This window comes from Pelodiscus sinensis, chromosome 5 (assembly GCF_052426305.1).
Source record: "Pelodiscus sinensis isolate ZL-2025 chromosome 5, ASM5242630v1, whole genome shotgun sequence".
Lineage (NCBI taxonomy): Eukaryota > Metazoa > Chordata > Testudines > Trionychidae > Pelodiscus > Pelodiscus sinensis.
The window spans coordinates 88,975,145-88,993,557 of record NC_143056.1 but is presented as its reverse complement, the minus strand read 5'-3'; positions in this window follow the sequence as shown (position 1 = coordinate 88,993,557).

The following is an 18,413-nucleotide window of genomic DNA, read 5'->3' as shown; positions in this document are numbered from 1 at the left end:
CTTTCCATGAAGAATGGAAATATGTTCTTGGCAATATATTAAGCAAAACTGGGACATGTAAATGATGTCATTGTACCTGACTATGACTGATAAAGATGATACTGCCACGCCTCCATCCACAAAGACTTACCAAAACTGCTCGTGATCTAATGCTGCATCATACAGAGCTTCAAATGCTTTGTGTGGGCTGAGCTTTGAGGCTAATCACTTGAGATCTTGGAGAAACAAGACATTTTGATCTAATACAGCTTTCCTGGCCTGGGGCACGTCACAGGTTAGCCCCTTATCGTCTTTAAAAAGAGAAAGAACACCTCTGAATTTCCTTCCACAAACACCTACCCTGTTTTGGACCCCAATATCCCTATAAGAGCTGAACAACCTTACATTCACCATACCACAGGATCATAGGGCAGTTCAAACACTGACATTGCAGTGAGGATAATAGCTTTGCAGAGGACTATGAACTTGCTTGAATAAGCCCTAATGTGTCAGATGCCAGACCTGTAGTTAAATCTAAAGTATTCAAATTAGGAAGATAACAGAGTTTGCTCACCAACCTAAAGTAGAACAGGGCTGCTACTAAAGTTTCTACAATACCTGTGTGCAGGACAGAGAACATCCTGTTTTGGAAATGTTACCATGCTACGCATTGCAACAACAGCAGTGTCTTTTTTTTTTCTGGTGGGTGGGCTGGGGAACATTTTCTACAGCTTGATCCTCAGAAATCTGAGACTCTGATCCGGCAACATTTGTGGTCTCGCAGGATCCGAGAGCCCTAGCACCTGGGAGGGCAAACCAGCCGGGAGCCCCAGCCAGGTGGGGTAGCAATAGGACAGACGAGCCCTGTCACCAGGCCAGGCAGGACAGCAGTGGAGCAACCAGCAAGATCCTTCCCCGGGGATTCCTGGGTGAGCAGGGAAGAAGTGGGGCCGTGGCAGCTGGGGAGCTCAGTTCCCAGAGAGCACCACTGGTCCAGAGCTCAAATCCAAGCCCTGCAGACTGGAGTCCAGTGGGGCTGGAGTGGAGCCAGCCACAGAGAGGGGAAATGTTCCAGGAGGCCAGTGGCAGGGAACTTCCCCTCCTCTGGCAAATTCCCTCATTCGGGATGGGTTAGGTCCCAAGGGTGCTGGACATGGGAGGTCCAACCTGTACTTTTGTGATACCAAAAAATGTTCCAGAAACAAAGAAACATTACTGATGGCTGATAAAGCAGAATCACAAATCATGCAACTTAAATGAACCACAGGAGCTGAAAAACCTTTTTCATGTTCTCTGTAGAAGTTGCTTCAACTATTAGTAAGTAATCATGGATACAGGCTTTTCTCTAGGATTCTGACTGTAAAAGATATACTGTGTATCTCTCGTCAGTTCAACTTCTGGGGTGAAGGACTTCTCTGCTGTAAGATGCCTACAACAAAGATGCTAACTATCTTACCCATTACAAAGATAGCTTCCCCAATTATCACCTCTAATATCATCCCATAGACATTAACCTTCCCCCTCCCCCATGCCCCTCTGTTCTAAAATCTGATTTGTCTATTTTATATGTGTTCACTTTTTTTGATTGTATCCCTTTGGTATATATGGTCATGCCAATTTTCTTCCACAATTTGATCTGAGGAGGTGGGTCTGGCCCACGAAAGCTCATCACCTAATAAACCATCTTGTTAGTCTTTAAAGTGCTGCACAGTCCTGTCTTTTGTATCAGCGAGACCAGACTAACACGGCTACATCTCTATGGGTATGTCTACACTAGCCCCCTAGTTCGAACTAGGGTGGCTAATGTAGGCATTCGAAGTTGCAAATCAAGCCTGGGATTTAAATATCCCATGCTTGATTTGCATCTTGCCGGCCGGTCGCCATTTTTGAAATTTACAAGTCCGGACTAACTGCCTGCGTCTACGCGTGGCAGGGACCCGGTAGTTTGAATTAAAGCCCTAGTTCGAACTACCTGCTATTCCTCCTGGAATGAGGTTTAACAGGTAGTTCGAACTAGGGCTTTAATTTGAACTACCGGGTCCCTGCCGCGTGTAGACGTGAGCAGTTAGTCCGGACTTGTAAATTTCAAAAAAAAAAAAAAATGGTGACCGGCCGGGAAAATGCAAATCAAGCACAGGATATTTAAATCCCGGGCTTGATTTTCGACTTTGAATGCCTACATTAGCCTCCCTAGTTCGAACTAGGGGGCTAGTGTAGACATACCCTATTACTATTCTACAACAATGCTGTAATGTTACTTGTCCTTGTCTTTCCAGAATGTGGCAAAGGATCCAAACTTTAATGTGGTGGCTGTAAACTTTTTCTGAGTCTCCTCCACCATGCTAGAAAAACTTCAGTCTCCCTGTAACATAACAGCTAGTTTTCTGCATATAAAATGTAGCACCAGAGTTTGGTGGTAGCAAGCAGTTACATGGGGCATTGTGAAGTTATGTTGCTCAGGCTTTGGCTTTCTGCCCTAAACCCCAATGAGTCCAACAGTGGTCCTGCTTGGCACACCCCCTGAAACCTGCTTGTGGCCATACGGGGGGGCCCAGGTGTCTGGTTGAGAACCACTGTTACATAGCACAGAAATGCTGCTTCATCCCACTTGGAACTATAAAGGAAAAATTTCAGAGAGTAGAAGAAAATTACGGACCAATCCAGCAAAATAACAAACATTAGTGTGAGGCACTCAAAAAAACCCACAACACCTTAAAAAAAGAGTGGTCCTATAGCACCTTAGAGACTAGTCAAAAAATATAGGTAGTATCTTGAGCTTTCTTGGGCCCAACCAACTCTCAGCGACCTCAACTCCTTCTGATTTCAGCAGGAAGAACTTAGCATCTCTCAGATTCAGACCTTCAGTTACTAGATATTAACATAAAACAAAATTAGTGAAGGGCCTGAAACAAGCCTCCAGCCTCATATACCTCTGATCACTGGAGTGATGTGGAATCTGAATTTGGACTTGGATGCAAATTTCACTGCTAATACCTCTCTATGTATTGAATCACCCTGGGATTAAGTACTCCATAATTTTGAGAGCTCTCATATCCAAATGAAGATTTGAATTTTATAGTTCATACCTATCTTGCAAAACTATTAAATGAATACCTTAAATTCTGGTAGGTGTGAAAATTGACTTTCATTTAGAGAACACTGATAATCCAACATGTCCTTTTTGAAACTGGATTATGTCCCCCACATCTACTAGCTACACTAAAAATCCCCTTGATTAGCCCAACGGTTAATTTGCTGTATTTAAGATTCCCTTTGATATGTGTTTAGTAAGGGCTGTATCCAAAAGCTGATTGCTGCAAAAACCATTAATGTTTGTACTTTGCTTGAAACATTATATATATTGGAATATTTGTTCTTCTTCGGGTAGTCCCCGTGGGTGCTCCACGTCTGGTGTCGGGCTGGTCCCGGCGCCGCAAATCAGAGCTTGCCAGAGCTGTGTGTGTGTCTGGCCGGACCGCGCGCATGCAAGCCGGTTTCGCGCCTTTCATCTGCCGCGCGGGGTCTGCGCCCGCCAGTTCTTCTCATCTGCCTTGGGTCGCAGACGGAGCTCCCCCTTTCTCCTCAAGCAGAGGTTCCCCTTTCCCTTCAGTAAGTTATCTGTGGGGAAAGTTAATAAGTTTTAAAAGGTAAAAAGAATAAAAATCGTTCCTTGTTTAGCCCGGGTTGCGGGCTCATTTTAAAAAAAAAGAGAGAAAAAAGAGGAAAAGAAACCTAAAAACCGAAAACGAGCAGTTCTACTTCTATGTAGTGATAGTGTTTTTTCTGTTAGACTGTTTTTACCTCCACTGACTCCTTGATAAAAAAAAAAAGAAAAGAAGAAGAAGAAGAAGAAGAAGAAGAAGAAGAAGAAGAAAAATAATACCTAGAGAAATCCGAACAAGCAAACCGCAGAGAGACGTGTCTCCTCATTCACTGCTCTCCCCATTATCATTACTGTTTAACTTAACTGTTTAAAAAAAAGAGAGAGAGGACAAAGCCATTGTAATAAAGAACTACAAGTGAAAAGAAAGCCGGGGACACACACACAAAAGCGGCGGCACTTAGGAGGCACGAACGCTCAGCCCTTTCAGAGTGCAAAAATGCTAGGCTCCCCCGGTTTTAAAAAGTGTGCTAGTTGCGCTGAGCCAATGCCGGTGTCGGACGGGCACTCGGCTTGTATCCGCTGCCTTGGGGAGGCACATATCCCCCAAAAGTGCACCCACTGTGCCAGCCTGACGACCAGAGCCCGCAAGGAGCGGGAATGTTGTTTAAAAGAGATCCTGTTCAATAAGGCTCTCATGCCTTCCACTGCCTCAGGATCCTCTGCCTCAGACCCCACGGCTGACAAGCGGAAGGCTCCTTCTGAGGCTATGCCTTCACTGAAAAGGAAGAGAGCCTCTCCCGCTCATTCCCTGCCAGCTGCTCCGCAATGGCGGGTGAGCGCAGGTGACAAGCCGGGTACCTCTCGCTCGAGGGTAACCCATGCTCCTTCAACAAAGAAGCCGGCCGGCATTTCCCAATCTCGACAGCCCTCGGCACTGGGGCTTCTTAAAGAGCCAGCTACAGCGGCACCGGTCTTATCAGTGCCGAGTGCTGAGATGCCTGCAATCACTGCTCCTCACAGGGAGCTGTCTTCCGCACCTGCAGGGGAACAGCATACTCCTGCCCAGATGCTTCCTTCTGAGCCTTTAACCCTTCAGTATCCAGGCTCTGGACAGCTTCCAGCAGCATCAAAATCAAATACCCAGGGAATCTCCCTGCGTACCTCACCGGGGTCGTATCGGGACCCATCTCCTCACCCTTGTGCTTCTACGCACCATACAAGAGATCACAGGGATTATTATCAGTGAAGTCTCTCATCTCATCACCATTATTACAGAGAGAGTAGCTGTTCACACCAGAGATGTTCTAGATCTCCTTCTCCTACAAGACGCTCACGCTCACCAACTCGTTCACCACGAAGCACCTATTATGTCAGGTACAGCAGTGCTAGATCTTCTAGACGTTTGTCACCTGCAGGGTCTGACCAACGTTATACGCATCATCATAGACCGGACTATGTTGAATCATCTCATCGCAGTCACTCTCGTTCTCATCGCAGGTCTCCATGTTCCTGTCGGTCAATTAGCCCACACTCCATGCATTCAGAGATTCTCAAACATTCTCCACTACGACGTACGATACCGTCTCGTTCTCCGATACACTGATCACAAATGTCAGACTTAGAGGAAGGGCAACTCTCGGAAGCTGACCCGGACATGTCTCCTAATACCTGTTCACCGGTGCCTTCTAAAGATGAACCGCTGTCTCTGGGCGAGACATCACCTCCGGATGATCTTAAAGAATTCCAAGACCTCTTTAAACGTGTCGCGCAATCCCAGGAGGTGCAACTTACTGAGTCCCAGGTTAAGCACCATAAGTTATTTAAGAATTTACACCCTAAACAACAACGAAAGATTGCCCTCCCGATAGATGACGCTATCATGGAGGTAGCACAGGACATCTGGCAGACGCCAACATCAATACCGCCTACCAATAAGAAAATGGATAAAAAGTATTTTGTCTCATCCAAAGGCTTGGATTTTCTTTTTAATCCCCCGCAGCCGAATTCCCTGATAGTGGATGCGGTTTGCCATAAGAGCAAGATGCCCCAATTTAAGAATTCCCTACCGGATAGGGATACAAAGAAATTGGACTATTTTGGTCGAAAAGTTTACTCCTCCTCAACCTTGCTACTGCGGGTTGCCAATTATGCTGCTCTTTTGTCAAACCATAACTTTGACAATTACTCCAAGCTCCCGGAACTTATGCAACATCTCCCTGACAATAAGAGGTCTCTCCTTAAAGCTGTTGTCCAGGAAGGGTTCACTGCATGTAGAACATCGCTTCAGATCACCACGGACGTTGCCGACACAGTCGCTTGAGCAATGGCAACAGGTATCGCGATGAGAAGAGCTTCCTGGTTATTGTCAGCGGGAGCCCCTAAGGAGTTGCAGTCCAAAGTGGAAGATTTACCCTTTGACTGTCAAAAGCTGTTTGCCTCTACTACCGATGAGGTTCTCCATTCTGGCAAGGCCTCTCATACTACCCTTCAATCTCTAGGGATGTACACGCCACCTTTCAAACGCAGGCGGTACTACCCCTTGCAGAGGAGATATGATTACTTCTCCTATAAGCAGCAACAGCAACGTGGATCTGACCAGCCTAGATTTAGACAGCGCCCTCAACGCAAACGTCAGCAGCAGAATCGCTCTTCAGCTCGGCCTTCTCAGAAGCAGCAGGTTTGACTCCTGTGCGGGGGACTCGAACACAGCTCCACTGGTCAACACACTAAAGCCTGACACCACCTTATTCCACCACCGCCTGAGGCCATTTCTTCATCAATGGGCCACCATTACCTCAGACCAATGGGTCCTAGAGGTCATATCATCAGGCCTAACGATCCCATTTGCCTCAGACCCCCCTACCACCCCTCCCACCCCCTCCCTTCTCAGGGACCCATCTCACGGGGCCGCTCTTCGAGAAGAAGTTTTTCACCTGCTCGAGATCGGAGCCATAGAGAGAGTACCCAATGAATTTCGGGGGAAGGAGTTTTATTCCAGGTATTTCCTAGTCCCCAGAAAATCTGGGGGGTGGAGACCCATCCTTGATCTGAGGGGCCTAAATCGTTTCATCCGAAAGCAGCGCTTCAAAATGACCACGCTGGCCAAGATCATGCCAGCACTAAACAAAGGAGACTGGTTCGCAGTCCTAGATTTGCAAGACGCATATTTCCATGTGACAATACACATAGCACACAGGCGTTTTCTGAGATGCGTAGTGGGCGACGACCATTTTCAATACCTTTCGGCCTCATTTCAGGTGTTCTCCAAAACACTGGCGGTAGTGGCTGCCCATCTACGCAGGATAGGAGTCTCTATCTTCCCCTACCTTGACGACTGCCTCATCAAGGGATGCACCCAGTCAGAGGTACATCACATGGTAGTCGCAACTCGGGATTTGTTTGATTCCCTCGGCCTTATTGTGAACATTCAAAAATCACATCCGCAACCAACACAAATTTTAAACTTCATAGGAGCACGTCTCGACTCCCAGTTAGAGAGAGTTCATCTGCCAGTCGAGCATTTTCAACTAATACAAGACCTGATAAAAAAACAGTCTTGCAAGCTCCAATGCTCCCAGTACGCGTATGCCTCCAGCTTCTGGGTCATATGGCTTCGACAACAATCATAGTGCGCCACGCAAGGCTACACCTCAGATGTCTGCAGCATTGGCTGAGCATGGTGTACAAGCCTACAAGGCACAGCATCCGCAAGACTGTGGTGCTTCCAGCACATGTCAAAGACTCCCTATTATGGTGGACCAATCACAACAACATGCTGTCAGGAGTCCCCTTCCACGCACTGCAACCGTCAGTGGAGATAACCACAGACGCTTCTCTCATCGGCTGGGGTGCCCACATGGGTGCAAAAACAGTTCAGGGTTGTTGGTCCACAACGGAGATGATGCTCCATATCAATCTTCTCAAGCTGCGAGCGGAGTTTCGTGCCTGCAAACACTTCAAGTTACACATAAGAGGCACTGTCACCAGAATTCTCACAGACAATGTAGTGGCGATGTATTATGTGAACAGACAGGGAGGTGCCCGATCCCGTTCACTTTGTGCAGAAGCGATCCACCTCTGGAATGGTGCATTCAAAACAACATTTCTATAGTCGCGTCATACTTACCGGGTGCGAACAATACCACGGCGGATGCGCTGAGCAGACATTTCCCTCAAGACCACAAGTGGGTTATCCACACGGATGTCCTCTCTTCCATCAGTGGGGCTTTCCGGTGATAGATCTCTTCGCTACACGTGCCAATGCGAAATGCAGAGCTTACTGTTCAAGAGCAGGAGTGGGCGGTCACTCTCTGGGAGATGCATTTCTCCTTCATTGGGGCACATCACTCTTGTATGCATTCCCCCCTGTTGTACTTATTCCCAGAGTACTCGAGAAGATCGTGATGGACAGGGCACGAGTGATACTCATAGCCCCAGCGTGGCGCAGACAGCCATGTACTCAACTCTTCTGCAGCTCTCCGTACAAGCACGCGCCGATTACCTTACCTACCGGACTTGCTGACACAACAGAAAGGCTCCCTTCTTCACCCGAAGCTGGATACTCTGCACCTCACTGCATGGCTGATACATGGTTCAGCGAGTCCGAGAATCTTTGTTCGGACCAGGTGAAGCGTGTTCTCTTGCACAGCAGGAGGGATTCCACCAGGAAAACTTACCAGTCCACGTGGCTTAGATTCGTGCGCTGGTGCGCTCCTAAGCTTCTAGACCCTTTGGTTTCACCACTGCATGTTTTACTGGTCTATGTCCTCCAGCTACAGTCAACTGGACTCTCCATTTCATCACTTAAAGTCCATGTAGCGGCGATAGCTGCTTTTCACTACCCCGTTGAAGGCAAGTCGGTGTTTTCCCATCCCATGATGACTAGATTTCTCAAAGGATTGGCTAACCTTAACCCACCACGTAGGCCTCCGCCACCTGCAAGGAGTCTTGACTTGGTGCTTGATGTCCTAACTCGACCACCGTTTGAACCGTTGGCCACGGTACCGGTGTCGATGCTTACAATGTAGGTACTCTTTCTTCTTGCCATAACATCAGCACGTAGGGTGAGCGAATTAGCCGCACTGATGTCAGCACCTCCCTATACAGTCTTTAACGCGGAATCAGTGATACTGAGGTCTCATCCAGCCTTTCTACCTAAAGTCTGCACAGATTTTCATATAAATGAACCAATCGTTCTGCCATGTTTCTATCCAAAACCTCATACCTCTCAGCATGACACTCTCCTGCATACGCTCGATGTTCGTAGAGCCTTGGCATTCTATATAGACAGAACCCGTACTCTACGTAAGACGGATCGCCTCTTCATTTCGACATCAGGGCCTTCTACGGGCAAGCCCTTATCGGCCCAGCGCATTTCTAAACTGGTTGTCTCTTGTATTACGACTTGCTCTACTATCTGTAAGAAGCCGCTCACGTCGCAGCCTAGGGCACACTCAACACGAGTAGTTGCTGCGTCTGCAGCTTTCGTGAAAGGAGTTCCTCTGCGGGACATCTGCCGGGTGGCAACTTGGTCTTCTACTTCCACCTTTTCAAGGCATTATGCAATTGTTCAGCACTTCGCCTCTGACTCAGCGGTAGCCTTGGCAGTACTGCCTGCCGCTCAGAATCCCGATTCCGAAGCCCATGTCTAACTGAGATCCAGACGTGGAGCAACCACGGGGACTACCCAAAGAAGAAGAGGAAGTTACTCACTTTGTGCAGTAACGATCGTTCTTCGAGTTGTGTCCCCGTGGGTGCTATACGACCCGCCCTCCTCCCTGCTTCGGAATCTTGTCTTTCTGTCTTTCAGATAGGCAGTGAGACGAACTGGCGGGCGCGGACCCCACGCAGCAGATGAAAGGCGCGAAACCAGCTTGCACGCGCGCAGTCCGGCCACACACACACACACACAGAGCTCTGACAAGCTCCGATTTGCGGCGCTGGGACCAGCCCAACACCAGATGTGGAGCACCCACGGGAACACACCTCGAAGAACAATCGTTACTGCACAAAGTGAGTAACTTCCTCTTACTTGTGCTAACAGAAAACAGCATAACTCACTGAGACGCCAGTGAGACAAGCCATGTGCCCCTTCCTGCCTTGATATATTCAAACACCTCTGAATAAAATTATTGTAAAATGATCTGAAAGAGGACAACTATTTTTTTAAGGATTATCAATTATGCCAAGTAAATTTTTATGACAAAAGTTTGCCAGTATCTCCATATGGGTCTATTTCCTTGTGGCAGCCTCCAGGAGGAGCTCTGCCTTTTAACACTATTGGCATTCTATTTTTAGATAAACCCCAAGTAGATTGAGACCATCAAATTAATCTTACACCAGTTAAATATTCCAAATCTGAAATATACACAAAAGGGTTCCATATATGAAGAAATATGAGCCATTAAAAAGTGTTACTGCTGTTCACATAATGGAACCTCATTTTGTTCCTTAAATAGTATATGGATTTGGAATGAGCTTTGAACTGTGGTTAGAATTAAAACAGGCTATATGCATTACACGAAGTAGGCAAAGGGGCAAGCATATTGCATCTCTGTGTACAAGAATTTAATGTGTTTTCCCTCTGTTTTGACAGCTTTACTTATGGCCCAACCTTGGAGTCTGTTCATAAGAAAATATTTATGCTGGCTCTTTTGAGAGTCATGTCGTCAGTAATGTGGCACAAGTAAAAAATGTCTCATGTGAGCAGAGGTGTTTTTGGAGAAACAAGAATTTTAGCTGGGAAATGTCTCCCTTGTTTATTACTACATCCCTAACTACATGCCAATTTCCATAATGATTCCTGACTCTTCCATCTTGGGCTTCTATTTCCTTCATTTTACTCTCTCTCACATGCTACCTCTCTCTCTGTTACTGTTCTTTTGCTATATCTTTATTTCAATCATCGCATTAGTAACCAGTAAGATTGGCTAATGATTAACTAGTTAATGTTTGTACAGTATTAATTAAGTGTTGAGTATAATTGTATAACAATAAGCAGTGCTGGGACAAGTCTCAGACCTTGCCTCACCCCCTCAAAACTGTAGATCTTCTTTTTAAAAGGCAGGAGAGGGGTCCAGAGACAGCTAGTCTTCTGATCTTACAGTCACCAGATGGATTCTCTGCGGCTTTTACATAAGGAAACAAATGTCATCAGCTTTTGATACAGCTCCACAAAAACTGTGAGATACCATCATAAAGATTTGTCCAATAAGCATAAACCATTTCTTTGAATAGGACATCCTCCAGTCTTTAGATGGCAAATCTGCCAACAGGAGACATGCCTGCATAAGGATGGCAAAATTGGGTCCAAAGTCTGACATAAAATATATAAATGCAGTTTTATGACATCCTCGAGTACACCCAACTAAACTGCACAGAAGATAAAACATAGGAAAAACTATGGCAGTAGAAAAGCAGACTACTAGTAGTCCAAAAAATGTGCAATTATTATCTAAAAATGGTTCATTTCACTCTGAATGCTAATGGCTACTTCCTAACTGACGATATCTTGGCAGGTGTGGGGAAGAAGCTATACTGAAAACAATGACTGAGGAAGGAATCAACTGGAGGCTTCAGAGATCTTTTACTTTGGGGATTATTTTCTCAGACATGTTACTGGCCTAGAATCAATTGAAAAAAAAAAGAAATTTAGTTAATTGACTGGCTTGAAATCCAATTGTATTAAAAGATAGGGTTTTTGGTTTGTGGGATGCTGGGGAGTTTTTCTGGAATAGAAAAATTCTTAAGTCAGATTAGTTAGGTCTGCACAGAAGGTGCATCTTCAGAATGTACCCCATAATGGTTGAGAGGATATATATTATCATATATCCCTACAGCTTGGCATAGTGAATAAAATCCACCCTTGTAGCAATGGTCTGCACAAAGCTATCCTCCATGTGAGAAAAAAAATTACTCAATCACAGAAATATAACTGTAGGTAGTTGGTGTGCTTTGAAGCAAAACCAACGTATGTAGTCTGTGTGAAAATTGTTTACCTACCATGTGTACAAGTAATGCCTAAGATGACTATAAAGGAGAATGATTAAAGAAATTAATCCTTTGTGTATTGTTGCTGGGCGCTGTTCAGCAGCTTTCACGCAGACACATTTTGGTGGTGTGCTTGTCTGCTTGGTGATTGTCTGCTAATTGGTGGACCGTTCCTACAAAGTCCCCCCAAAAGATCCATGTGGATGGAGCCTTATTTCATTACAGTCCTGCTGAAGTCAACAGAAGTCTGCACAGGCATAACATTTCATCTATGCAGGACCTTTTCTCTTTACTGTAACTAGCATGTGGTTAGTTACACATATAAGTATTATAATAATAACTTAAATTTCTAAACTCTTTTCTTGCAAAGGATTTGGCATTTTACAAACTTGGCCCTAATCCTTCAGTGAGCTCCATACAGGCCAACTCCTGTGCCCTCTTGGGACCTCATGATCTGAAGACTGAGTGGGCGCAGTCTTAACTTCTCATTCTATATAACATCAATATGAGTTTTGATTTGTCCCACATAGGCTCAGTTAGGCTATAAGAGAACATCATTGCATGTCTTTTATTTTACTCTTTTGGGCTCCCATTCTGCAAATACTTACACAGGTGCTTAACTTCAGTCCAATTAAAATAAAAAAATCAGTAATGATTGACTCTAAGACAATAAGCAGTGGTTGGCTTGATGACACTATTTGTCTTCTTTCACATTTATTTTGGTTTACTTCCCTTATTAACATGTTTTGCAATGCCTCACAATTATTTGCATATTTTGGAGCTGCTTCTGAAATTCTAACTCTAGCCATTTTTTGTTGCATTATTATTCTCAGCTACAAAATTGACCTGGCAATGCTTGGGTCCTTAACTCAATTAATTCTTGTTTTATTTCATTTCAATTAGTGCTCTGAAATGGGGCTAGAGATGATGAGTTCAGTTTGCAGGCTGCTCTGGGCAGAGAAGACTACCCCAGTCCTCTCTCACCATAGCAGCTTGAGGCCAGGTGTGAAACAGGCACAGCTGGGGGAGGGATACATGTCCCCCTGGCTGGGGCAGGTTCCAGGTTCACCTGCCCCCTGCACATGAATGAAGCAAACTGTGCACTTGCCCTTCACTCCCTGATGAAGGGGAACAGCCAACAATGCTCCCATACAAATGGAGAGGGGGAGCTTCAGTCCTCCTCTTCCCTCCCTAAAGGGTGTTGGGGGGAGGCGGGTGGAAGGCTCGGAGCTGGGGCAGTCCCAGACAAGGGGCACATCCCTAGCAAGCCAATTAACCTGCCTGATGATTTCTCTTTTCTGTATGGTTTTGTGTCCCTGAACAAATGTGGGGTGGGGGTAGGAGGGGAGGCATGGAAGCTCAGGGCTGCTGGAGCAGCCACGGGTGGGGGGAAAGCACCTCCAACCATCCCCTTTCACCTGCTTTGTCCCTGTCTCCATTCTGTATGGTCTTCTGAGAAGAAATCTCATTCCAGGCACATTCCACTTTCCTGGCACAATCAAACCTTTGCCTTGGTTTAAGTTATGATAAGAAGACGCTGCATACCAAATTTAGTGGTCCTAGACTTTACCATTTAGGAAGTTCTTGAAGAGACAGACAAACTCTTTAAAAAATATATAGTAGATTATCATTGTTGTCACATGCTTGTGCATGCATTTGGCCCTTACAAAATTTAAATTTCAATTACACGAAGGAAAAAAATGCATGTGGCAAAGTAAATAAGGAATGGATCTTTCTTATCTCCAGTGTACAATCTTACCTCCCCTAACTGTATAACTGTTTGAATTTTTAAATTGGTTATTCAAACTTCATGTTTTCAAAAACTATTTGAACACTTGAAAAAAAAAATAATTTCCTTGTTGATAGTCTATTGCATGTTACTGAATTTTGATGGATTCTTATTTTGAGTTAAGATTTTTAAAATAAATATTTGTATTTACCAGTTTGGAGATATTCCTCTCAATTATAAATCAAAGTAACAGAAAGTAAGTAATAAAACCCCAGTCCTAAACTGGGACTCATAAGCAAACCCTTAGGCATTGGGCCCGTATGAGTTCAGTAGGGCCACACTTGGGGCTGCCTATACTGTTCTCATTGCAGGAATGGGGATGACACATTTTGAAAATATTGCATGATTTTTAGCCATGTACTATTCCCCGTGGAATAAAGGCATTAAGCTCATCCAATGCATTAACATTTTAGCCACAATTTCTGTAGGGAAAACAATTGGAAAAATACTTTTAGTGCATAGTAAGAGCGCCAAAAAATCTGGTATTTTGTTCTAGCTAAATCAAATATAATGTTGTCTTTTTTGTTTGTTTTCTTTGGACTTGTGTAACATGCATCCAGCTCAAAAATGCAATTATTCTTTATTGGACACGATGTTGACATTATAAACTAGTGTATATATCAGGAGTAACTCCAGAAAAGTCAATGGAGTTATATCAGTGCAAAGCTGTTTGTAAATGAAAAGTCAGACCCTCATTTCTAGAAATCTTGACTTCCATAGCCAAAGGGCTAACATACATTTGAATGCACTTATCTTTATAAATGGACACTACCATTAATTATTTCTGTGGCTTCTTCCCCTCTTACTGCTTTTCCCTGGAGTGTGTTTGCTTTCTTTTGCCTACTGAGTCACATCTATTAACAAAAGAATAATCAGTGCTGATGGCAAAATACCCCCACAACCAAACCTATTCTCTCTACCCATTCAGTTCAGCAGGCAATGACTTTGACATGTGTACATTTTCCTGAAAAGTCAGTCATCTATACAAGACAAGGAGTAAATAGGGTACTTTAAACTCAACTGGGGTGAGGGGGGAGAAGCTGTGCATGCAAACTGTGGTTTTTCCAATGGAGATTTTATGTAAGAGGATGGCTTTGAGGAACAAACAAACAAAAATCTCAATACAAATGAACCACCGTGTATTTCGTGGGCAGCATTTGAATTTAAGGCATAGATATCATTATATGTTGCCATGAAAGAACTGCCCTTTTTGTTCAGATTATGACTGCACACCCTATATCACAGCTGACAGAGGTTGGGTTAAAACCTTACCTCTGGATTCTCATACTGAAACAGGTGCCTGTCCTCATTGTACAGTACAACTCAATGACCTTATTGTGTAAAACTAGGCAGGGCTATTAAGACAAGAGGATGGTGAGAGTTGCTCTTTTGCTAAGTTTCATAAGCGGAGATCTAATTTACCATGTGACCAAGAAAAGTATGTTTCCCTCCTCCCATTTTCCAAGTCCTTCTGTTTCAACTTGATTGTATGATTGTCTTGTGATGAAACAGCTGAACAAGACATTTAATGTGGGGTTTATTGTGCTGATTACTTATTTCCACCAACACAGAGAATGGCTCTATGTGGACATGGTTAAAAGTATAACATCGTAGTATTCATTGAGGCTACATCTAGACTACAAGCCTCTTTTGAAAGAGGCTTTTTCAAAAGATACTTTCGAAAAAGCCTCTTTCGAAAAAGAGCATCTAGACTACAACCAGTACTTTTGAAAAAGCAAGCCGCTTTTTCAAAAGAGAGCACCCAGGCAGTCTGGATGCTCTCTTTCGAAAAAATAGTTTGCATTACATAGCACCTTTTTTCAAAAGAGTACTTTCGAAAAAAGGCATTCTTCCTCTTAAAACAAGGTTTTCTGTGGTCGAAAAAAATGCTGCGTTCTTTTGATTTACTTTTGAAAGAACGTGGCAGCAGTCTAGATGCAGGGGAAGTTTTTTCGAAAAAAGGCCAATTTTTGAAAAAACCCTGTAGTCTAGACACCCTGAGAAACTAACAAGATGGCTTTCTGGTCTTGTACAAAGAGGTGTAAAACTCCTTTGATTATGGGAAAGCAATGTGCTAGGGCTCTCTTCTCATGCAATGCTGATTCTATATGCTCTGGTCAAGTTTTCTGGTAAGGAAAAAAGTATTTTCTTGGTATACTTCAGAGTGAGTATGAACACTACATAATCTGTAAAATGCACTTTGTAAAAACATAAAAATAACTAGGACTTTACCTATGTATATTGGATATAAAAATTGTCTAGTGTATAGTGTTACTTGATGCAGAGGTTTCTAATTTTGGACTTGATCCTGAAATCTGCTGCCTACGTGCAGTCCACCTTAGCTCAATGTACCCCTATATTCCATGCTAAACTATATGTGCATAGGTCTGATTCCAGGATCAGGGCATTGGGCTACAGTGCACCCCTAACTGATGTATTTAACTGCTGCTGATACAGAAATAATCATGGCATGTATATTTGTCTCTACTCAATATGTGAAAGGAAAACAAATGCAATAAATAAGGGCATATATAACTCAAATCTCAGAGGAAAAAGGAGCCAATTCTGCATATCCTCCTTTCTCAGAAGCCACACCAACAGTAAATATGGCTATGTCTACACTACACGTTTTTGCAGCAGAAAATATGCTAATGATAAAATTGGGGGTGCTGGTATTGAGGGGAAGCTGATGTGGACAAAATACTCTTCCAACATTGATCAACTGCTGAAGAGAGTTCACATTGCTATAAGAAAATTATTTACTACAGCTCTAGCCTCTTCAAACACGGAACTAATCAGAGGAAGAATCAGTTGCTTCATGGTTCATGAGGTGGAATAGGAAACCTTCTTGCATCATTTAATAACTAATAGAAGGAGGAAGTTAATAGTCATGAATATAAATCTGAAGCTATAAATTGATAAGGAAAGCAAAGGGACAAAAATGTGAAATCTATGGACCTGCAGCATTAAGGATAATAGGAAGGAGGGTTTTCAAGTATATTAGGAGGAAAACAATCCTAACAATGGTATTGAGACATTTACTAAAAGGGAATGGTAGAATTAGCAAAGAAAAGACAGAAGTATTGGGTAAATAGTTTTTCTGTATCTGGGGGGAAAAAAAGATGATGTTGTGTTATAATTTTTTTTTCCACTCAACTATCTTCTCAAGAGAATGTTAAACAGCAGCAGCTAAAGTTAGACTTGTTTAAATCAGAAGGTATGGATAGCTTACATCTAAAAGTTCTAAAAAGTTAGCTGAGGAGCTCACTGGACCATTAATGCTGATGTTCAAGAAGTCTTTGAACACTGCAGAAATTCCAGTCCTGGAAGAAAGTCAGTGTTGTAACAATATTTAAAAAGGGCAAACAGGATGACCTGGGTAATTATAGGCCTGTCAGTTTGATCTTGATCCCAAGCAAGATAATGGCGTGGCTGACACAGAACTCAATTAATAAAGAATCAAAGGAGGGTAATATAATTAATGCCTATCAAGATGGGTTTATGTAAAATAGATTAAGTCAAATTAACTTGATATTGATGCAATTACAAGGTTGGTTGATAAAGGGAATAGTGTTGATTATATATGGATTTCTGTAAGATGGTCGAATTAGTATTGCAAAACATTTTGATTTATTAGAATTATATAAAATCAAGATGCCACATACTAAAAGTGTAACTGCAAAATGGAACTAACTAAGCAGGTATCCTTCAGGAATCAGTTCTTGGCCCTGTGCTGTTTGATATTTTTATCAATGATATGAAAGAAAACATCAGATTATCACTGATTTTGTTTGCAGATGACACAAATTGGAGGAATGGTAAATAATGAAAGACAGCACTGATATTGGATAGCTTGGTAAGCTGCATACAAGCAAACAATACATGTTTTAATATGGTGTCATGCATAACCCTTAGAACAGAGAACAGCTGAACATGAGCTCTCAGAGTAATGCTGTGGTACAGAGGGCTAATGCAATCCTTGGGTGTGTAAACAGGGGAATCTCAAGTAGGACTAAGGAGGATACTTTACCTCTCTCTGGCACTAGGGCATGCACTCATGAAATGCTGTGTCTCTGGTTCTAGTCCTCACAATGCAAGAAGGATATTGATAAACTGGAGAGGATTCAGAGTTATGAGAATGAATAAAGGATTAGAAAACATGCCTTTCAGTGACAGACTCAAGAAACAAAGAAGAGAGAGTTAAGGGGTGACTTGATGACAGTCTATGGGGAACAAATATTTAATGAACTCTTCCGTTTGGCAGAGAAAGATGTAACAGGATCCAAAGGCTGGAGTTGAAAGCTAAGCAAATTTAAACACAAAATAAGGGTGTGGTTTTTTTAAACAGTGAGGGTAATTAACCATTGGAACAGGGGTTTTGATAGATTCTCCATCATTAGCAATTTTAAAATCAAGATTAGATTTTTTTGTCTACAAAATATGCCGTGGCACAAGTTCTTTGGCTTGTGTTAGACAGAAAATCAGACTAGAACAGTGTTCTGTAAGAATGTGGCACTCCCCCGCCTCCTCTATTTTGCAGGGGGTTTTTTGGGCGGGGGTTGCTCAACAAAAATTCTGGTGGGTCTTTTTTTTTTCTTGACAAAATTTTACCCTGGCAACCCTAGAGGTTCCTTGAAATTCTTTTAAGCTGAAAAGGGTTCCATGGCCAAATAAAACTGGGAAACACTGGACTAGAGGATCAATTTGATCCCGTCTGGCCTTCTAATTTATGGATCACTGCTGGTAGATGTTTGAACTCCAAATAAGGTTTCTAAATGCATAAACCCAACACCCTTGTCCTGTCCCTCACTTGCTCCATTTCTCGCCCCCCTCCCCTTGCTTGCTCTCCCCCACCTTCACTCAGTTGCTCATTTTTACCAGGTTGAGAAACAGGATTGAGGTCCAGAAGGGAATGAGGGATCTGGCTGGGTGTTGTGGGCTCTGGGGTTGGTCCAGTAATGAGGGGTTCAGAATGCAGGAAGGGGGTTGCAGGCTGAAGCAGGGGCTTCAGGTTCATGTTCTGGGATGAGGCTAGGATGAGAGGTTTGGGTA